Source organism: Meleagris gallopavo, chromosome Z (assembly GCF_905368555.1).
Source record: "Meleagris gallopavo chromosome Z, MGAL_WU_HG_1.1, whole genome shotgun sequence".
NCBI lineage: Eukaryota > Metazoa > Chordata > Aves > Galliformes > Phasianidae > Meleagris > Meleagris gallopavo.
The window spans coordinates 58,466,647-58,489,921 of NC_139435.1; the positions used below are offsets into that span (position 1 = coordinate 58,466,647).

Sequence of the window (23,275 nt, forward strand, 5' to 3'; positions counted from 1 at the left end):
CTGTGGCAAAAGCAGAGGAAATGATGTTCAAAGCAAAGAGTGGAAGAGCTTACAGTCATTCGATCTACTATGTATTTATGCGTTTATTTATCTAAAATATGGCATCGAGATATATGCTACTGGCCTTTACAATTTAATATTTATTATAGCTGCTTACTGGGGAAAATATTACTGTGTAATGGAAGTATACACAAGAGGACCTCATGACTCAAAGGCTTTCTGGAAAAAATTCAAACAATACTTCCTCATATACCTATAACTGGCATGTGGCAATTGCTTACATGGCTGAGGCACTCACAGTGAAACTTTCTGAGATATGAACGAGCATACTTTCCATAACACAAAGTTTGGTCCATTCCTACATACAAGGAAGTCCAAGTGCATAGAAACGAGACTGAAAGAAGAACAAATAAATCTTATCGTTTGACGTAATTTTCATCCCAAATGTTTGAATTTAGTTACTTGAGCATGTATACACCTTCTGAAAGCTTAAAATGCTTGCTTAGTTGGGCCTGATGTGGAACCCTCTAGAATTAGAGCAAAGACTTGCAAGTGAGAGAAAACCCCACACTGCTGTGTTTCCAACAAAAGCCTTGAAATAAATAATATTTGACATAATAGAACAATCAGAATAGTTTGTCTTTATTAGGAAGTCATTATAGAATACACCTAATCACATGTGGTGATAAATTTTAAACACAGTGAAGTCAGCCTTACAGGACTCAGCTCATGATACATTTATCTTTCTGCACTTCATGCTGGGGGCTACAGTCTAAGTTGCAAAAGAAAAAAATACTCTGGGATGTATCATATTAAAAGAAAAGGGCACGGAAGGTCTTGTCTCAGATTTCAGAAGGTGAGGAGGCAAAAGTTAAACACCACATTTCAGTGTATTCATTTCATGGATTTTGTGAATCAATACCAAATCGCTTGGCAAAGAGACATGTAATATAAGCAAAATTGAAGTTTAAAAACAAACAAACAAACAAACAAACAAAAAACAATGTTCAAACACTCAAGAGTAATGAAAACAATATAGGGAAATGGAAGTAACTACAGCAGAATTATTTAGAGAGCCATTAAACATGAAGTTTAGGGTGGACTGCTTTATGTACGCTGTCACGAAAAAAAAGAGTTGGCAGCATCTTCTCAAATGAGTAACTTCTGCAATACAAGGGTATTCATTAAAGGCCTAGATCTTAATTTCTCTAATTTTTAACATGAAACTTTTTAAAAATAAGAAGCAACATCTTAAAGGAAACCCTCGTAGGAAACCCTTTAATGTGGCACAGCAGAAGGTGGGGGCAGCCCCAGAGTGCATCAGCGGCCTCTCCACGCTGAAGGCCACCAGAGCAGGCCTCTGCAGCTACACTGCTCAGTATCACAAAGAAGGCCTGTGCTAGGTGAGAGGCCCGGCGCAGCGACACAGACAGGCGGTGTGACATGGACGGACAGCCCGTGTGACACGGAGCTGCATACTGAAACTCTGGCGTGAGTGCAGCCAGGGCTGTGAGTCATCGCTTCGCTTTGGAGGGCTCAGTACTTGTCATCAGGGAATGAAAATGCCATTAGAACAGACGAGTGACGAATTAATGACCCAACAGGGCTACGCTTTCAATTTCTGAAGGATCAGGTGTTAGAAACCAAGCCAAAAATCCAATAGCGTGCCCTAATTCAGGAAAAGCAAATAGACTCTACAAGAGTGAATTTGTGAATTCTGCTTATCTATATTTCAAGTGAACAAGTAAAGCCTTGACCACTGCACTGAAGTTGGTCTATATGGAAGATTCAAGCACACAAACTTGTTTTCAGAGCAGAGCCAGTTGCTCTTATGCACTGATGTATTATTTTAACTTGGAAGAGGCAGAACAACGCCTGACCAACCAGTTTTGTGTTTTAAACCAAAGAGCACACTGGTTTGACTGCCAGCCAGTTCATACGGCACAAGTGCGAGTGGCTCTCGGCACGGCCCGCACCTGCTCTGAGAATGGCACCTGGAGGCACTCGGTGCCCCGTCTGCGGCGCCCCACTTCGAACGAGCAGCACCGCGTGGAGCCCCAGAGCCGCCCGCGCGACCGCGCCGCACAGGCCGACGTGAGCTGCACCGCGTACCCGCACAGGGCGGGCAGGGGCGGGGCCAATGCGGCCGGGACACGCCCCGGGGCGGGGCGGCGGGGCGGCGGCAGGAAGGGGGTCGCGTCGGCGGCGGAGCGCGGTTGTTCTCGGTGTCGTTGGGGTTGCCGCCAGTAGAGAAGCGGCGTGGCTGTGGCCGTGGTCGGTTGTTCTCGACTTGGTGAGTTCCGTGCTGCGCGCGGCCCGGGAGCGGAGCGGAGCGGGGCGGGGTGGGGCGGGGAGGAGAATAGCTTTGTCCCGGCGCTTCGCCCCGGATCCGCTGCCGGGCCGGTCCCGGTCCCGGTCCCGGTCCCGTCTGGGGCAGGCGGTCCGATCCTTCGGGCGGCGGCCGCCCGGCTGCCTGGCTTCTCGGTCAGGCACGTGTGCCGTGCCTCTGCTCTTCCTCGGGCTGTGCCGAGCCGATCCCTGCTGTGCCATGCTGTGCCATGCTGTGCCGAGCCGCCTTAGGCGCGGCGCCTTCGGGCCGCCTTTGCTGTCCCGCTGCGGTGCTGCCGGGCTGTGCTGTGCCGCTGGGACCGAGGGCCGGACCGGGCGCTCCCCCACCGGCGAAGTTTCCTCGAGCGCCCTCCGCGCGGAGCGGGGCGGCTCCGGTGGAGCGGCGGCGGCGGCGGCGGGACGGTGTTGGGAGGCGGCGAGCGGGGCGCTGCCCGTGCCGCTGGGGCCCTGCCCGCTGCGGGTGGCACGGAGCCGTGTCCGCGGTGCTCCAGACTTTCAGTTATTTTAAACTGCGATGTTATGGCTCCCATCGCTCCTTGGGAGTGGCTTTCCTTTCTTTTTTCTGTGCGGGATTTTTTTGTTTTGTTTTGTTCTGCTTTTTTTTTTTGCTTTTTTTTTTTTTTAACCTCTTGCGTTAAGTCCCGCGCGTCTGTCCGTGCGGGTTATTGCAGTTGATTTGTTACCCTGTCCACTCTCGCTTTGCGCGAACACGCCAATAGCTGCGGACCAGGGCGCGGGGGCCGTTGCGGGAGCGCGTGGGTCCGGAGCGCGGAAGGGGAACCGGCGTTAAGGGGCTGTAGTCCACTGCTGCTCTTGGACTCTGTGTCCGGCACAGCAATGCGAGTCCAGCTTTAAGGAGGCAGGCGCTGTCACGGATCCTCCCGTGAGATGTCAGCGAGGAGGGATAGGGCCTTCTATTTTCTTTTAGATTTGGGTGTCTCTTCACATGAGTTGCAGTAGTTGAAAGCGTCAGCGAGAAATGTAGTTTTTGGAAGAGTACATCTCAATCCCAAAATCTTAACTGAGTGCTCAATCTCAAAATTTTAACTAAGAGAAGTGTTTTGTTTTGGGGTGTTTTTTTCTTTTTTTTTTCTTTTTTCTCCAGCTAGCATCTGTGGCTCATATTTGGCCTTCTGAGCACCCCAGGTTGAGTGATGCTGCAGGTGGACTGGCTGCATGAGGGCTTGAGGATCTGAGCCAGAACTCTGAGTCACCTCTTGGTTTTCTTGTCAAGTAAGATAACTGCCAGTCCACTGAAAGCTGGATAGAGCAGGATGCAAAGGAATCCATGTTTTCAGATCTTGTTTCTCTGCTTCACATTTTATTTCACAAAATGTTCAGTTTCAGGTAGACTTTGTTCTTGATTCCTTGCATATGGATCCTGGGGAGCTGTGGTGAGAAATACAAGCATGCTGAATGCAAGCTTGTTTTTGGCACCCTTCTGTTTTCATGCGTGGACATTCCTCAAAGGGAGCCCGGAGTTGGGATTTCCACAGCCCTCACATAGGCCATAGGATGGAAGTATCTCTGTTGCATATGTGAGGATACAGTTATAATGAAATGAAGATTGCTTCTAAAAGTCACCTTGCGGCTTGCTGGTCTTCCTTCTCTGGTATTTGAGATGAAAAATTCAGTAAAGCTCCTGGGATGCTTCTATGTGTGGTTGTGCTGTCCCAACATACAGTCAGTGGTACAAAGAGAGGTCTGGAGGTCTGATTGAGCGAGGCAAGTACTTTCTGACAACAGAAAGCTGCAGTTTGAAGGAAATGGAAACAGTTGAAATACATGTAGGTTAAAACTCTGCTTAATGGCACCCTTTCTTCCCCTCTCCCTGATACGGCTCTTTTTCTTTTCACTTTAACTTTTTGTCTGTTATCTTTAAGGCAATCAGTGAGAATATGTAACACTGAAATACTTCGAAGTGCTGAAGGACAGTGAGACTTTACACCTTACTCCTTAATAATACTCTTCATTTCTCTTTGAAAAAGGACTGGTTTCCAATCTCCTGTCAGTCTTAAATATGCTCAGGTTGAAGAAAGCTAAAACATTTCTTTTCTGAACAGCAATTCATTACCTTTCTACAGAAGGATGCAAAGTTTTAATATGAAAAGATATTTTGTGTCTGGATTTCTTAAAACTTAACTGACTATCTTGTAACGTGTGTTAAAACAAAGTGTGGTAACATTTTAGGAGGGCTTTGTATGTAAGATGATGACAAATTTCTGGAAGTAGGAGATGAGCTCACACAAGACTGAGATTTAGATTGTGGCCGTGTAAGCAGAGAACAAGTACTGACAAAGGCGTAGGTAACATAGGCATAAACAGGAATCAAAATTCATGATCAGTACTGGCTTTTGAAGTACTGCTGTTCCTTAGATGTAAATCTCTATTACGCTGTTATTTGTTTGTGGGTTTTTGTTTTTTGTATTGAGAAACAAGTTGCACCTTTCTTATCTCCTATGAGAATGTGAACAAAATGTAAAAGTAGTCTTCAGGGGATGTGCACGTAGATACATGTAGAGATGCCAACAGGAAGACAGCTTTTCTGATGTAGTTAATAGAAATAGGCAGCCTGACCTCTGTCTGATGAAGAGGCTTCACAGTCATCAGTTGGAAGAGCTCTGTCTTCACGATATCATGTGTTGTGAGCTCCTGATTAAATTGTGAGCATATATTGTGGGTTTTTGCAGTAAAACATTTTCTTGCTCCCTCCATTCTGTTCAGGCTGCAGAATTGAACTTCTTATGAAGTGTATCTCCAGGAAAAGGGCATGTTTTAACATTCCATGGTTCTGCAGTAGCCAAACAGACTACATAAATCCGATGAGGTCAAGCAGGTGAAAACAGTTTACGTATTGTACTGCTCAGAGAGAAGCATAACTTTTACTTTGAGCAAAACCCGTTTCAGTCATTTGCATTTATTGTCTCATAGGTCTTTCGTCCTTTCCTTCTCATTCTTTCACACCCGTGTGTTCATGAGTATCAGGACTGATGGTATCCCATCAGCCTGACCAGGGAGTAAGGGATGCTGGCCATCAAGTCTTCATTGTGTCTTTTGGGTTATTCGTGACTGATAATGATTTTGGATGATCTTTGCTCTGTTTATGTTCTCTTCTGATGAAGAAGGGTGAGGGTAAGGCTGAGTCATACCATGTATTTGTGGTTTCCCATGTGTGGTATACTCTTGTATGTTCTACCGGAGCCTGCCAGTTCCTCAGTTACCAATATTCTTTCTTGGATTTCATGACTATTCTCGATTTCTTTATTTGCAGCATCTATATCATTTGTCTTATTCCTGCTCTGGTTATTTTAGTCTGTGCTGATGTACGTTCATGCTCTTTGTATGGCATTATAATATTTACCATAAAAGTCTCTACAAAAAGAAGGGACCAGGCTGTCCATAGAGGTTGTGGATGCCCCACACCAGGTGCTGTTCAAGGCCAGATTGGATGGGGCCTGGGCAGCCTGGTCTAGTTTTAGATATGGAGGTTGGGAGCCCTGCCTGTGGCAGGTTGGAGCTTGATGTTCCTTGAGGTCCCTTGCAGCCCAAGTATTCTATGATTTGAAAGGTTGATTCAAAAGAAGTGCATTATGGATCTGAACATTTGTTTGTTGTATCATCTGTGTTGTGATCCCCAGTGTGATGGGTTAGTCAAGGCTTAACTAACGTACGAAAGTATTTGTTCTGATGCTCCCATTGGAGGCTGAAAGTGGCCTACTCATTTTCACAATCTTCTGTGCCAGTGTGGCCCTCAGATCTTTAATGCTTAAGAATGCAAATGGATTATTAAGAGAAGTATTTATGTTACACTTAAGATTTGTGAATTTTTTTTTTAATTGGGAATTGTGACTGTACTTCTTAGAGGCACAATGCTTCATTAACCCTGAATGACCACTATTAAACTACATATGTTTAGTAGTTTTCTTTTATTCCTCAAGTATACAGATGAATTTTTGATCAGTTGTGCATTTGCTTTCTATTGTAGGCCTGTAAATCATGTGTTCCAATCTTCATAATAAAAGTCTTACTCGTATTAGGACATGCTCTGGATTGTTTTTATTTTTTGTCACGTTTCCAAAATGTTCATCACATTTCTAGCCTAAAATAACTCTTTGTCCTCACATGTTCGTTTGTTCTGGTTTAGTATGATGCAGTAGTTTAATTCTTACTTGTGATTTGTACGAGCTCTAGCTTTTTTATGAAGGATAATCGTGTTTTGTCTTAGACTTTATATTGCTAGGTTGAGTGATCCAGGCTCTCACTTGTGATGTTGCTGGGAAAATTAAGAGCTTATTGTGAACCTAGTAGCCTTTTCTCCTTCTGGATGCAGCTTGAATACATCTCTCTTGTGTATTGTGACTGGGACTGTGTCTGGTATTCCAGATGGAGACAGTGACATTAATATAAGCAGATCTGTGATGGAGTGAAGTTGGAACAGATAAAATTACTTTTTATTATTATTTGTTGTTATGAATATGTAATGATAGCTTTTATTATGTGGTTATCTGAAATATCTTTTCAGCTGATAAAGTGGTAGTAAGAAAAGTCTGTGTAGTTGGCATAAACATAAATTCAAGTATTTGTTTTGATTCTCAAAATCTCCAGATTTTTTGTGATATTCTGGACTTACTGAGAATAAGTAATAATATTTCAACCTTGCTTCAGCAGGTTCTATACACATACTTCTGTGTTTCATTCCAGTTTTCTTTATATAACTATTAAGGATGTATATTTTTTTGATCAGTCCAAGTTGATTAAACTCTGTTGCTGCATTATTGTTTGAATGTTGGATTAGACATTTTCTAATGTGGTTCCTTCTTGCTTAACTAATAATTTTTCAAGTTACACTGGGACTGAAAATATATTCAGTTCCCCCTAGACTAGTACTGCAGCTTTTTTTGTTTGTTTGTTTTGTCTGGAGAAAGGATCTTTTATTTGTTTATAAACAACTGTAGCATCTGCCAAATATAACAAATAAATTCCTAACTTGTTTCTTTGGGCAATCCACTTTTCATTTCTTTCTGTCTCTGTTTTTTCTTCACTTAGCAATCTGTTTAATTTCTTCTTTTATTTGATTCTATTTTATTTAAGACACCTTCATCAAAACTGAAGTGAATTTGCCCGTAGGTATATAGATGCTAAATAGTAGTAGTTCCAAGGTGTATTTCCAAATACCACAAGAGAGTGGTCAACCGTAAGAATAAAAGTTGTATGCTACTTTCCACAGTAAGTTTTGGAGGTAGTCTATAATGTTGGCAGAGTTTGAGAATTGCTGGTGATCCCATCCATGCTACGATTGCGATACTGTTTTTCTCTGAAGAGAATAGTGACTAAGATTGGAAGAGAATTTAAGGAGGAGTGGGTGAACCAAGGAGAAGAAGGAAAGCTGATATGAAGATAATTCCACTGTAGAAAGCCAGCACGCAGAAAAATGTGAGATCACTGGAACAGTGAACATGAAGTTAATGTGAAGTGAGGCATTAAACGCTGTTTAAAAGATATCCAAATTCCATACTTGCAGATTATATCTATAATTATTGGGTGCTTTGCTCTGTGAAATTTGTTAATAAGCAATCACAATCCAATGTTAGTGATCCACTGTTCTACTTCTTTACTGCATTGTTTCAGGGAGCCACAGAATTTTCTACCGAATACAGATTCCTCCTTGTCCCATCCTCAGTTGGATCAATTAATTGTGAAAGTGTACTTTTACAGATATTTAAGTTGGTTATGGCCCAACGTTGTATCTACAACAACAGTGCTTATCTTTTTGAGATTGTTTTTGGTTCTGGAAAGCTAGAGATTATTTTGCTTGAATAGACTTTGTTTCTCCTTGGATCTGGTTCATGGATCTTAAAGCTGAATATTTTAAGGAATGAAGACGACAGAGCTTATTAGATCACTTTATATGCATTCAGTAATTTGTTTATAAGGGAAGGGCTGGGGGAGGAGGGGAAGGGAAGGAGTGGGAGGAAAGCTACAGTTCGCTTTATACCACCAGTGCTCTGTTTCAGACTTCCATGAGATACCCTTGGTTTTCCTTGGACTGCGGAGTAGTTGAATTCAGTTGATTTTAATTCTTTTCTGTGCATGCTGTACCCTGAACTTAATTTAAGGAACTGGATTGCATGATACTAAGAGTCCTAATCTCACTGTGGGAGAGATTAGGATTTCTAGTGGATTTTAATACATCTTTTCTTATCCTGATTTAAACAAATAGGTTTTGCTTTTTAGTTGCTTACTGATGTTTTGGCTGAAACAGTGTTAATGTATTTTGATCATAAAATTATTAATTTTGGGTTGTTAATTTAGAGTAATTCTTTCAGAAGACCTTATAGTGGTACCTAATTCTAGGAAATATAGTTAAAATGTGCCATGGCTTTTATTACTTGTGACAGTTGATGAAAATGTTAATTAAAGTGTTATCTATTTCTTCTCGTTTCTTTTTTGACAGCAAAAATATGCTTACTGTTTTTTTTTTTTCTTCCTCTTTTGCTTCACCACTTAGAGGGATAATTTTCTCCCAGTGAAATTTATGCAAAATCACAGAATGGAAAATATTGGAAAGAGCCTTTGGAGGTTATATAATATATACAACTCCATACCCCATGTAAGCAAGGTCAACTTAATCAGGTTGCCTTGGACTGTGTCTGGTTGGATTTTGAATACATCCATGAACGTCACGTTTTCTCTGGGCACTGTGTTCCCATGATTTGCCAAGCTTATAAGAAGAAAGCATCTTGTATTTTGTTTTATGCCTCCAGATGGGCTTTGTGCTAGTAATCATAGCCATTTGAGCCTGTCAATTTAGTCATTTCAGTAGACGGTTTTTCTGGACTGTTTTTTTTTTTTTTTTTTTATCACATTAACTATGAGGATGCTATAAGAGACTGCAAGATACACATAGCTGGGTGTTTTAGTCTGTGTGCTTAAAATAACAATTCTCCAAAACAGTACATTGTGTAGCTGTTCTAGAAATTCACAGAGAATGATAATGGAGGTTCTGATGCATCCTTTGTGTCTCTCGTAAGTCACAAGCTGTGATGGTAGTGACATTGTGGAGATAACCTTTTCTCGTATAAACTGAGGACAATTATGATGATAATTATGATGAAAATAGCCATTTTTTCTGACTGTAAATGGTCAGTAATGCTTAGCCGTCTTTGCAAGCATCAAGACTTGTGGATCTTAGTGGCAGGAAAAGATGGTGGCTGTCTCCCTGTTTCTTAGGTTCCCATTGCTGGCACCTCCAGATGGTGATCAGCGCAGACATCTACTTAAACATGCATATTTTAGTTCCAGCCTGAGTATCCATTGTCCTCAAAATACGCTTGTCAGGTGGGACTTGGCACATCATTGTAATCCAGAGGCTGCCGACAGGTGTCGCTGCGGACTAGTGCAGTGCAGAGACTTCTCTGGGAGAGTGCGATTCCACTTTTTGCAAAACAGATTGAAATAGTATCTTTTTATGAAATAAGCGGAGTGTATTAAAAAGTATCAGCTGAGCGTTTCAAGATTAGGAGCGTTGCCTCTGGCCCTTGCACCAGCCTTTTGGCAGAGATCAGTTTGCCTGATAAAGACTTGTGTAAACAAGATTGTCTGTCCTCTGCCAAGGTAAACTTCGTTTTCAGACATTTCTGTATGGTGTTGGCCTAACAATGATTGGTAACTGGTGGAACTTTGTGCTTTCACTCTGCTTTTCAGAACTAGTACTGCTTGCTCCACTGTTGTTCACCCATTCTACATGAGGTGTGTAGGGAGAAGAATTCACAATTATTCTTTTAGTTAAGTATTAGTATTATCTACTAAACTAGCTCCATGAAAAAGATGGGATGTACGATAAATCCATGTTACCTGATTTTAACTGGTCTACTTCTGGATAGCATTTCCTGTGAACCATTATCTGATTAAATATAAATTGAGAGTATCTCACTATTGCCTTAATTGTCAGCAGGTGCAATAGGCAGTACAGCCAGGTGCTTGCTACTTACCGACTGTAAACCCGGACTCTTTGGAAAAGTTCCAGTGTAATGTGTATGCCAGATGTGGCCAAGTGTTTTCCAAATTCTGATCCTAGAGAGGGGGTTATTGTGTATTACCCAGTTATCTGCTAAACGTCGCTGGCCTACACTTTATACCATCCAGGAGTCAGTATGAAGATTTCTTTAGCTGTCAGTCCTTCCAGTGCCATAGTCACAGCCATCAATTTGACATATTGGCTGTTTCTCCCATGCCTTCGTTAGGCTAGCAAGGCTTGCTGAGCCATTTTAAAGGCTGCTGTTTCTCTTTCATGTTATCTTCCTGACTGATCATTGAACCGTACATTCTGCTTCTGGTCTTGGATTAATTGCTCATGTGGCATTTATTCTCTGGCCAGGATGGAGACAGATCAGATTGTAGATGGACGCTGTCATTACCCAGGCCAATTTGTGCTATTTTGTCCTGTAAAGAACTTAGTCTGTTTTGGCTAGTAGAGGCCATGCAGAAATGCACCACTTCCATTTCATAGTACTGGTCTGTTGTGCCTTCCCAGTGGACTGACTGCAGTCAATTAGTAGTACCCACTGTAAAACTGGGAGCCCTATTATTAGTTACCTTGGCTCTTTGGGTGACTCTATGTTGCAGCTAGGACTGAATAAGCAGCCCAGATTTTTAGCTTTGCAGTGATGGGATCAACGTCCGAGACCAAAAGTCCAACTGTGTATTTACCTTGTCTGTTTTGTTGTCATAGGTTTCAATGAGCTTTATTTGATGCTACGACTTGAAGCTTGAAAGGCTTATTGGCTACTTTGTGGCCCAAAGCTGCTTCCTTGGAAACAGCTTTTTTTTTTTTTCCCCTTTTTTTTTTTTTTTCCTTGCCATATAATAATCTTAGTATTTGGATCAAATGCAGTATACAGTGTTTCCCAAAAGGCTAGTGAGCTTCTGTATTTCTATTTTTGTCTGCATTTTTTCCATATAGATTTGGTTTGTGTAGTTGACTCAGATATCATTCTGTGAAAACCCTGCTGAATTATCCCTCCAAATTTTGCTACTTTGTCAAATTTCTAAATTTTTGTGGGATTATTGTCCTAAGGCATGATTTTGTGTGGTATCAGCAGCATTACTCAGTGTTTCTCCCATTTCTTACTCCGTGGGGCCAGTAGTCCTTACATAATAGTCCTTACAGTGTCTTAGGATGGAAGATCATCTAGTTCCATACCCATGCTGTGGGCAAGGTTTCCATCCACTGAATCAAGCTGCCCAGGGCCCCTTTCAACCTGACACTGAATGCATCCTGGGATGGGGCATCCATAGCTTCTCTGGGCAGCCTGTTCCAGTGCCTCACCACTCTCTGAGTGAAGAATTTCCCCTAACATCTAATCTAAATCTCCCCTTATAGTTTAAAACCATTTCCCCTTGTCCTGCTGTCACACTGGAAGAGGCTGCCCAAGGAGGTTGTGGATGCCTCATCCCTTCATCCCTGGAGACATTTAAGGCCAGGCTAGATGTGGCCCTGGACGGCCTGGTCTAGTGGTTTGCGACCCTGCATATAGCATGGGGGTTGAATCTAGAAATTCTATTACTATTAGACTGTGTAGAAAGTCAATCTCACTCTCTCTCTTTTTAAAATGTGCCCACTGCATATTCTGAAAGACTGTAGTGAGGTCTTCCTGGAGCCTCCTCTTCTCCAAAATAACAAGCTCAGCTCCCTCAACCTTTTCATTAAAGAGGTGTGCTCCAGCCCTTTGATTATCTTCACAACCCTGCTCTGGAACTGCTCCCAGCAGTTCTACATCCCTCCTTACTTGGGGCCCCAGACCTGGACACAGCACTGCAGATGGGGTTTAAAGAGGGCAGAGCAGAGGATGACAATCTCCTCCCTCTTCTTGCTGACCACTCCTCTTTTGATGCAGCCCAGGGTACAGTTGGTCTTCCAGGCTGCAAGAGCATGCTGCTGGCTTGTGCCTAGCTTTTTGTCCACTGGAACCCTCAAGTCCTTTTCTCTTCCATGAGTTCTTTTCTGTCTGTATCTAGGATTGCCCTGACCCAACTGCAACACCTTGCACTTTGCCTTGTTGAACCTCATTAGGTTCATGTGGGCCCACTTCTGTGAACTTGCTGAAGGTGCACTTGATCTCGCTGTCTAGGCTGAAGATAAAGAGCACTAGTCATCGAAGGCCTCTTCCTGGTCATAGAGCTCTCTGGCTGCAGCCATCCATCCAATTTCTTATCCACCAAATAGTTCACCCTTCGAATCCCTGAGAATGTCACATGGATCCATGGCAAAGGCCTTGGAGAAGTCTATATAAGTGATGTGTATCAGTCTTCCCTTCTCTGTAGAGTTGAATGTTTTATAATGCAGGAAGAATATTACAGTTTTTCAAACACAGGGCTGCCAGCCCATGGCAAACTAGGGGGCAGCACTATGTACTGTTGGCCTCACATGAGAATGCAGATTGCTCTTGCAGTTTCTCAGCAACTCAACTGTTGAGGATAAGCACTGGATTGAGTCATGGATTCAGACGCAATTCTCTTGAAAAGGATGGCAATCAGGTCCTACGACTATGAGACAGCCTGATCTGATGGTCAATAGCCAGCTGTTGTTATCTGGTAATTGTCAGATACTTTTGTTCACCAAGTGGGGCAGCTGAATGAAGAGCAGGATCTCAAAATTATTTCAGCCTCAGATGGCTGATTAGCTGTGTGGGTGATCTCTGTATCCTCTGTGCAGCCTCCCTACCTTGTCATGGAGGTTTCTGCCTGCCAGCAAGCCATATCCTGTATATATTCACCACAAAAGGCAGGTCAGAGCCATTTGTATTATCACTGGTCCCACAAGTGGCTTCTTTTGTTCCCTCTCCTGAAGGCATTAATTTTCATCAATTTATTTTTCTGCTATTGGGATAGGTGTCTGTGAAGTACTGTGATCTCAGTCCCTGCATACTTTAGAGCACTCAACTGCACTGGTTGGCTGCTCTAGTGTCCAGTGGAACGCAAGGCTCATTAGCTCTCTGTGGCACTTCGCTACCCAAAACTAGTCAATTGGTCGGGATTTTTTATGCCTTGCAGTGTACCACAGTGACAAGATTGGGGTAATAAATTGGTACTGACATGCTCACCTTTTCCCCAGAGAAGGGAGAGGAAAGAGTGCAATCAATCTATCAGTCTATCAGTTGTCCTCTTTTTTTTTTTTTTTTGTGGTCTATTTTTTCCCTTTTGCTTGTTTATACTTTACACATAAAGTAGGTTTCCTGTCTTCTTTGTCTTCTGGGACTTATGAGCTGGAATAAAGTTAAAAATGACTGCTTTTGACTAATTCTTTTCAAGTTTATCTATACTGAGTGTATATATTATATATCACATCCTGACATGCTTGACTGTTATCTCTTTCATTGCATATACCAGCACCCTGCATAGGGCACTGTGGGACACTTGAGCAGATTCCCGTAAAGTAGATGCCCATGCTTATACATGGACTTCACAGACCTTAAGTTCAAGGCCCAAACACAGAACAGCTGTGACTCACTTGAGATCACAAGATCCTCAAACAAAATGTCTGCCTCATAGCTACCAATCCTGTAGTATGGCAATTTTGAAATGATTAGGCTAGAGGTTAAAAAAGAGATAATTGATGAAAATTTTCAGAGGAGATTGTGTATTTAGTAAATGAAATTCTTTTTTTGACCCATACGCACGTAGCTTCTGAAAGCAGAAGTACCTATCATGCATATTTATATATTGATATTGTATGGTAGAAAAAATTAGGGTTGAGACTATCTGTACCTGGCTTGAGACACCCTGAGAAATGACTGGATAACATGAAAAAGAGTGTGCTGTAATGAAACCTTCTCAACCTTCCTTTGAAAAGATGGAACATGTGGCATCTTATGTTTGTCTTTTTTTTTTTTTTGTCCATATTACGGTATTGTTTTGATGTGATAGGGGATTTGTGGGATGCCTATTGTTTCGTTTTTCACTGCTTTTACTTAATGTCATTTCATTTTTGGAACTAATTGAGCTGAGTGAAGACCTGCCAGTCTTTCTTGTGCAGAAAAACAGAATTTAAAAGAAAAAAACAAAACAAAACAAAACAAAAAAAAAACAAAAAAACCCAATGATTTGGAGCTGCTTTTAGAGACTGACTACTATTTTTATGCAGTGCATTACTGTGAAAGGCAAATGTTAGTCTTCTAAAAGTGTCTAAATGGTGTACTGCTTAGCCTTTTTTTTTTTTCCCCTAAGAGTTCATGAGAATAATACAGGTAGTTAATGCAATACTTCCTTATCTATGTTACTGTGTCAATTAATGTGCTATCGTTGCAATCATGAAGCACTTCAATGGAGATCTGAGGCACTTATAGTAAATTAGCAATAAATTCAGTCTTTGTGTGCCCCAGTTGGCTTTGCCATTTGAATCTATCATAACTTTGTGGGTTTAGTTTGTACACTGTAGGAATAATACTTGTTGATGCTGTGTTGTTTCTTTGCCATCCTTTAGCATGCTGTGGAAGTATCCTATTTTTATCTGTAATAGCAGGAAAGTTATATATATGTTCATTTAATTACTTATGCTTATTTCTTGCAAGAGCTGCTGATTCAGAAATTAATTGCAAGTATACATTTGATATATGCTATCCTTATAGATAAGTGAAATAAATTTATTTTGAAAAATCTGCCTTAAAGAGGTGCAGTTTTCCTCAAATGTCTCTGCTTCATATTAGGCCATGAATTCATCATGCAAGAGGATTTTTTATATGTGGAAATGTGTGGAGTTTTGGTTTATCCTGTTCTTCTTGTTTGGGAGTAAGTAATTAGCTTCTAGCACTATTTGTCTCACTTTTTAAGAAAGTAGCAGAAGACTTAGGTAAGTACTGGAAAACTTGTTAGTATTCTCAGTGGGTTTATTATGGGAGCCTTTTATTCTTAACATATTGTATTTTACAATCTCGAACTTCAGTAAGAAGCCTGAAAAAATTACTTTTTATTTGTTACTTACAGGAATCTAAACAGAATTCCGACGTAATGGGTCTTTGATTTTACTGGAAATATCCTCATGCTTTATAAATGAATTTCTTTGCACTGTTTTTGATATGAAACTTACATCTATGCAGTGATTACAGAAATGAGCATCTAACTGTAGTTGAGTTACTGTGCGGTGCAGGTAGGAGATTTGGTGGCATATTTTTGAGGAAGTGTGCATTCCTATGGCAAGTTTTGAGAAAGTGCATATTCAAGATTGTGTGAACTTTTTCTTAGGGTGGGATTTAAATGATTATCAAGGCTTTTGAAGAAGTGTGTCCTATGAGAACTGTATCATACTATATCTGCAAGTTCTGTTTAAAATCTTTTTTAGTGCATTAATTAAACTAAGTATTTTTGTAGATAATGTCGTTTTTGTTTGTTTGTTACTTTTTACTGATTTTGAGGTAGTTGCCACTGGTTAAATATTAGTTAAATTGAGCTGTTCAGTTCATTTTTGACGTTACCACTCTAGATCCAGAACCTGTCACTAGATAGGAACTAAACCTAGTAGATCTGTCTTACTTCTTGTCTTAGCAAGAAGTTTTGTGCAGCTGTCACTTTAAGGGGAATCAGCTTCCATTACAAATGGTTCTTTATTGCCATTTCTTATACTTGAATTGTGTAAAATTGTTGGAAATATCCAAATAATTTATCAGGATGTTATCTCTGATAAGGCAGAGAGATAAGCAGGAGAGCATGCAGAAAACAGCTTTACTTCTTTTATGCCCTATTACTCAACGCTTATCTCTTTCTCCCCTGGTTCCTCATTGGCTGAGTACTTCAGGTTCACAATCTTCCCAACGCTCAACTAAACATACGGATACTGGCTAAACATACATTTTGCTAGCTAAGCATGTATCACTAAGTTCTCACACTTACTCATTCAACACTTGGTTATTATTTCTGGACATTTGCTCGTCCTTGCATAGAGATAAGCTCGGACAGAGGATAGTGGGGAGTATCTTGATGCCTGCCTGTTGCATCCGAACCTACCCACAGAGCAAGCAATCCAGCCTTGTGTAGAGGCCCTGGCTTCTTTGATGTTTAAGTCTATTTTTCTTTTGCTGAGAGTCTGTTATCCAAACAAATAGCCCTACAATATGCTTTCTAGCCCATAATACTATACCTATACTATTTGGAGCATTTAAAAACTATTGCAGTTTTGCAGCAAGAATTAATCACACAATTCAGCAACTATATTTCTAAAGTATGTTACTAACATATATGGTATTTCTACTTTTTCACATCAGCTATTTCTAAGGACAAATTACAAAATACAAGTACATTGTGCTCTACTTCTTCAGATCAATTCCCCCTTTTTAATATCTAATGCAGAAACAGCATTCCATTCCTACAAAATTAAAACTGACAAAAAAAAAAAAGTTATAAAACTGCTGGGACTGATATTATATCTCAAAGAAAAAGGGTGATAGATCTTTAGGAGAGTGTAGCAATAATAAGATATTCTCTTGGGTCTGTATTATTGATGAGACATCTTAGAATATCTGTACCAAGGCTTTACACGTTGCCAACTCAGAGCAAAAAGTTTTGTTTTAGTGTGAGGGATTCTGGATGAGGTTAGCTGTACTCTGTAGTATCTTTTGGCAAAACCTATCAAAGTGAATCAAAAGCACGTTGCCTTGATCAAAAATATTCCATTAATTGTGTTAAATTTGGTAGACTTCCTGCCTGGGGCTTCATAGCCCAGCATCTTACCTTTTCGGGATCCTGTATGACAGTAGAAGAATAACATGGTCTCAAGGAGATTTTAAAATGACATTGCACTGGAGAACCAACTTCAGCAAGGAGTGGAAAAATGCTTCAGAGACTGCGAACTAAGGAGTTTTTTTTCTTGTGAATACAGAAGCAATGTCAAAATGTTGAAGATGACTTGTATAAAATACTGCGCTTACAATTCTTTCCTGAAGTCAAGCTAAAGAGTTTTCTGAAAATGACTTGCAAATAGAAAGGATTAATGATTTAATTAATCTCAAACTCAATTCTCTTTATTTGCATAAGTTTAGTTTTCTGTCATCTTCAGGCAATTTGCAGATTTTTGCAGCTATAAATAGCGTTCTTGTTATTTAGCTACTTTATTAGGTCACTGTTATTCAGATTCTGTTCTGACTATCCATTTAGGGGACATGTTTGTACTAAATACGCCTGCAAAATAGACTATAAATAATTTCCTTGTTATACTTGAGTGATTCTTGTAGAATTCCCGTTTGCTGTAAAAATATGAGAGTTTCTCATGGTTCAGTTCTTACAATGTTGGCAGCTTCAACTGTAAGATACTGCCTGTAGTTACAGAGGTCTGTTGGTACAAATTTAATGGACAAATGTGTGCCAGAAAAGGGGTAACTGTGGCTTAAAACCACCTTTGTTGAAGTTCTTGATGCTGTCAAGATCTTTCTGGAGAAAACTTAATGGACACTTCTGTCTGGGGGAAGAGCTAGTTGCCTCTCGTGTCTTTTATTTCCTGGCCCTGTGACTTGGGATCTCCATCTCCCCTGCTGTTAGCCAGACTGTCCTTCTATCTATGTTGCCCTGTCCCTTGATTTTTTTTTTTTTTCTTCAACCATTTTTTTTTCCCTGAAAGTTGTTCTATTGACTGTATCTTCCCTCACAATACCCAGACAGTTCCCCATCTGGTTTTGAATTGGGGCATTTCTTTTCTGTTACAATAGCAAGGGATTTGCGGGGGGGGGGGGAGGGGGGGGGGGAGGGGGGAGGTGCGGGAGGGAAGGGAAGGAGGGGGGGGAAAATAGCATTAAGAGAAAAGGAATTTTCTGTCTGTTAGTTGAGGTACTTGGGTCTGGAGCTAGACCTTGCCTCTTTGCAGTGTTGTATATGTATCAAATCTGAGTATTTATATTTTTGTGGAGAATGGGAGGGGAAGTGCAAAGTGCAGTTCTTACAGTACTATCCTAATTTGCAAGTAGGGAACATGAGAGCTGTTGTGGTTGATGCTTCTAGGCTTTTTGGTTTAATTTTTTCCCACATTCCCATTTTTAACAGTTGCTTATCGATAAGTACTATTAATGGAAGGTGATCTCATTGATCTGCTACTTTATTGAGAACTTCTTATCTTTTTATCTTTTGTTTTCTTCCAGGAGAATTAAAAATAGTTCTCAGCTTCATAACTATGTATTCGAAATCTCATTTGAAGCAGTTGTTCATCTATGGTCAGCTTTTTCAACTTAGCCTGGTTTTCTACAGTTTTTATTTCATTTTTCTATTCTGTTTACAGTTTGAGATTTGCACCTTTTTTCCCTCTTGTTTTATGTCTGTCATGCAGTACTTTCACTTAATATGGAGTAGTTTTGTAGCTTGTCTTTAATCAACCAAGTTAGGGAAATCAACGCTGAGGCATTGCTTTATTGAAAGTTAGAAGGCCATTATTGTAAACGGTATGCTTTCTTTATTTAGACTGACCTAATATCTTGTGTTAGTTTGTATTAGATGTGTCCCGGAACAACTGTTTTTGATAAATCGAATATATTTTTGACTAGTATGTAAGATTTGCTCTGTCAGTCAACGCTAATAAGCTGTATGTTCACAGCAGTGCCATGATGCCTTATGGTTATTCTGGTTTTTGGCTAAATCAAATGACTTTTTTCATTTGAGGATGTTCAAATCATGAAGATTTCCATCTGTGTCTTATTTCATCTCTTTCATCCCTGCTAAGATGACTTGACCTAGATACAAGTGTGTCAGCTTGCTTAGGAGAAATTTTGAGTTTCTTTGTGTGAGTGTAATTTCTTTTCCATCACCTGCTCACCTTGTTACACCCTGCAAACTGAGCTTACACTTGAAGGTGTGTTGGCATACTGGCATCCATAATTGATCTATTTTGTTTTAAAGTTGCATAGCGTGGTCTGTGAGCAGTTTTGCCAATCACTTAGAAATGGCATGGCCCGCTTTTTTGTTTTGTTTTTTGTTTTTAAATCTTGATGGACTGAGTGGCTGCATGGCCTTGTCTAGCTGCCATACTCTCACTTTCTCATTCTGCCTACTCAGTAGGAGAGAAAGAATAAGTTAGAAAAGCGTGGGGTCAAGATAAAGGCAATGAATGGCTTGCTATCAACATAACAAGCAAAAGAGACTAGACTTGGAAAATTAATTCAATTTATTGCTAATTTATTTAGAGTTGGATGGTGAGCACCTGAAAGTGCTCAGTCATCTCCCACTGTAAATTGCTAGCTGATGTTCAGAGGAAACCTGCTATATTTCAGTTTGTCTGTTAGCTCTTGTGACACAGGGCACAGCTGAAAATAACATGGCTCTACACTGCACTCTCTATAAGTCTCAAAAAGAACTGCCCTTGAGTCTTATCTTCTCCATGCTGAACAGTCCAAGCTCTCCCATAGAATTGATGCTCCAGTCCTTCACCATCTTTTCTTACCTTTGGTGGAAATGCTCTAGTACCCATGTCTGTCTTGTAAAGAACCCAGAAGAGGACTCTACTTCAGCTCTAGCCTCACCAGCCTGAGAAGAGAACAATCACCTACTCTGATGAGCTGATGATATGTCTGCAGCCACAGTTGGTCCTTTTTGCACACTGATGGTTCATATTTAACTTAAGAGTGCCCCATAGGTCCTTTTCTCACAAGCTGTTTTCTTCCCCATGTGCAGGACTTTGCATGTCCTTTAGCTGAACTTCATAATGTTCCTGTCAGCCCATTTCTCCAGCCTGTTGAGGTTGCTTTGGATAGCAAAATAACCCCTTTGAGTATGAAAATGAGCCACTCCTTCCAGCTCTGTATTATCAGCAAACTCGCTGAGGATACCCTGCTCCATCGGCTAGATCATGGCCTCCAGTTAGACACTGTGTCTCTAGTAAACACTCTGTGATCCTGTCTGTTCAGGTAGTTTCCAGTCTACCTCACTGTCTGCTCATCCTGCCTATACATCAACAGCTTATCTATGACAGTTGTACTAGAGACTGTTTCAGAAGCCTTACTGAAGTAAGGCAAGGTGTGGAATATCTCTCCCCTAGTCTAGCATCCATTCATTTCATTGCGGAAGCCTGTGAAGCTGATAAAGTATAACTTCTTGGTGAATCCATGCTGACTCCTCATGATTTTACCCAGAAATCGTGCCTGGAGTTAGCTGCCTCACCATATTTCCAGGGTTTAAAGTGAGGATAACCAGCGTGTGGTTTCCTGGGTCTTCCTCCTACTCTTTTTGAAGACAGGGATGCTATTTGCTTTTCCTCGGTGCATTTCCCATCACACAGTAATATCTACCAGCTCCTTCAGTACTCTTGTGTCCCATTAGGGTTCATCAGCTTCTTTCTTTACTTAAGCATTCCCTGACCCAGTCGTCTTCTACCATCTAATTGCTTTTGACTTTCCACTCTGGTGTCCATGCCTGGAATGCAGTTATGTTTAATATGACGTTTCTTCACATTTTCTTAATGCAGAAAAAGGCCAAGAGTTTGGCTCAAATAAGATTTGCTTCTCTGTAGGCATAAAGCATTTTATGCTGTAATTGAGTAATTTTATTTTGATGGTTGACCTGTATTTTAGCAGTAACATTCCTGCTCTGAGTTAGCATTCTTCTAGTATGTGAGAGTAGAGATGTAGTCAGCTGTCTGTGTTGGAGCACTTTCTTCTGCCTGTCAGTGTTGATTTGACAATAGAAGATTATGCTTTTAAAGAAATGTGATATTTAGGCCAGGGCACACATCCTAGGCAGGTGGTTGGGCAGTTATTTCAAGCCCGGCAGCTCTTGTCAATTGCTTTTTTTTTTTTTTTTTTTTTTTAGAAAATGGACTTAAGTCTTGGCAACTCTTCTGTTTCAAACTTATACATTGTTAATGCGTGCTCAAAGAATGCTCCTTGAACCCAATAAAGCAAATATTATTACAGTCTGTATTTTTGTCCTTATTTAACATAGCTTCTGGAAAAGGGAGGGTAAGAGATTTTGTAATGTAGCAAACCATTTCTCATCTTAAAAGAATTCTAGCATCTCGCATATGTGAATTCTCTGAGGCCATTCACTTGCTGTACATAATCTTTGTTTGTTTTTTCTTTTTCTTGCTCTTGAGATCTGCTACAGATATCTCAAAGCTTAAGTATATGCAGTTTTAATTTTCCGTGAATACTCGTCTCATTTTTACAAACAGGGAAAAGGGAAAATCAGATTGTTTCATCTTGTCACACAGCATCATACAGAGTTAAACCTGGGATATCCAACTTTGTGGTTGTCATTTTTGACTCATTTGCAAGCCATAACTTCAGCAGTGGATGTTGTCATATATTCACAAGTTTAAAAAGGTAGCTTATTTTTTGGCAGTATAGTGAGCAGTTATGTTCATTATATGTTTGTATATGTTACAGGTTCATAGCTGTACAGTTGCATAAAACACAAAGCAGTTATGCTGCACCAAGGACAGGGAGAATATGACTTACCCAGTAGCTGCAAGCTCATCTTCAACACATATCTTTCATTTGTATCAAATTCTAAATCAGTTTGTATTCAGTGAGTTCTTGAGAGCTATGTCAGATTTTGCTTTCTTTAGCATCTTTGTTGCTAAAATCTTAATGAGTATCTGTGTGGTATTTCCTGAGGCTCATTTTGCAAACTAAGTGTAGCATGTGCGTAGGGAGCATGCCTTTTATGATTTCGGGCCTCCCTTAAGAAGGTATGTATTGTCCTAGCAGCATTAGTTCCAGAAAATAAACACTGAAACTTTCTGAGCATGAGAATTTGGGCGTTAGTGTTCTTTCTGTTGTTAGGAGATGACAGCTGAGATGAAAGTGTTCAGCAGAGTCACTACATGGTGCTGCCTGAGACAGTAGTACTCTTCCCTGAAACCAAACCGAAATATGATTTAGTAGAGTAGATATTCTGGCTAACATTGTGTGCTTAGTGTGCTGGTAACTGATTGTCTTATTTTCCAAGCAGTCTGATTAGCAACAATTAAAGAGTGGTGGCATCATATATAGTTTCGTTAGAACCATTTGTTATTTTTTAGTGAAATTCAACTACAAAATACCCTCCTATAACAATCAATTTATTTAAATTGGTATTAAGGACAAGAATTGCATGCATAACTAGCAGAGATGTATTTAGGTTCATAGCTAAGTGGGTGTTGTTAATTTTCAAAGGAGAGCTAAGATATCAGAGGGATCTTGCAGTATCTACATGTATGTAGTAAGTAAAAAGGTGCTTTGCTTGAAAGTCTGTTAAACTGCCTTTCTTAGCATGCTATGTCTTTCCAGTTTAAGAAAATATTTATCCTAATGCTACTTACATTTTCTGTACTCTGCCAAACAAAGTTCTCCTTAAATTACTTATCCTCATCAGAAGCAATTATATATATATTTTTATATTTTCACATGGAATTCTAAATTTGCATTCTTTATGCCTACATAGGTACAGTTTGTGTCGGGCAGCTAAACAATCAATGATAACACACAATCTGTTTTTTTATATCTATGGTTTTCTTCTAAATGTGTGACCCTTCTTGTGGAGAATGTTAGAATTGTGTATACTGTTCTTGTGACAGTTTTGCATGGATTGATGTAATACAGTACTTTCGTTTTACTATGCATGGTACAGATTTTAAATTGACCAGTTCCAGTTTGTCATCTGCTGATAATGTTGACTATTTCAAGTCATCTGTAAGGGAAAATAAACCTTTCAACATAATCCTTGTTTGCTCACCTGCAGGGCCTATGTAGAAAAACAAATGGCAATGTAAGGTGATGATTTCACTGTCAAGTCTCCACTGAGCTAATTTAGGGAGTGCCGCCTGGCTAACCTTGCTTGCCAAATGTTCCATAAGGCATTCCCCTGTCCTGAGTAAATATTAACGTTTCCTTGATCAAGATTTACCTTTTATATTTCTGTCTAAAAGCTGGACAGGAAAAAGTGGACATCACAGATGCTGTGTGCTCCTACTGTGAAGTAT

General features: G+C 40.4%; 1 protein-coding gene across 5 annotated transcripts in view; it reads left to right on the forward strand.

Annotated features, from left to right (window-relative positions):
- Positions 1-2,156: 2,156 nt before the first annotated feature.
- The window catches only part of PAM (peptidylglycine alpha-amidating monooxygenase), a 126,956-nt gene continuing 105,837 nt past the window's right edge, over positions 2,157-23,275 (forward strand). For 4 of the 5 annotated variants that reach the window (XM_085214215.1, XM_085214217.1, XM_085214218.1 and 1 more), the window contains exon 1: positions 2,157-2,293. The gene's annotated coding sequence lies outside the window, so the exon portion shown is untranslated. The remainder of the gene's footprint in view (positions 2,294-23,275) is intronic. The other variant, XM_085214216.1, reaches the window with a different exon arrangement.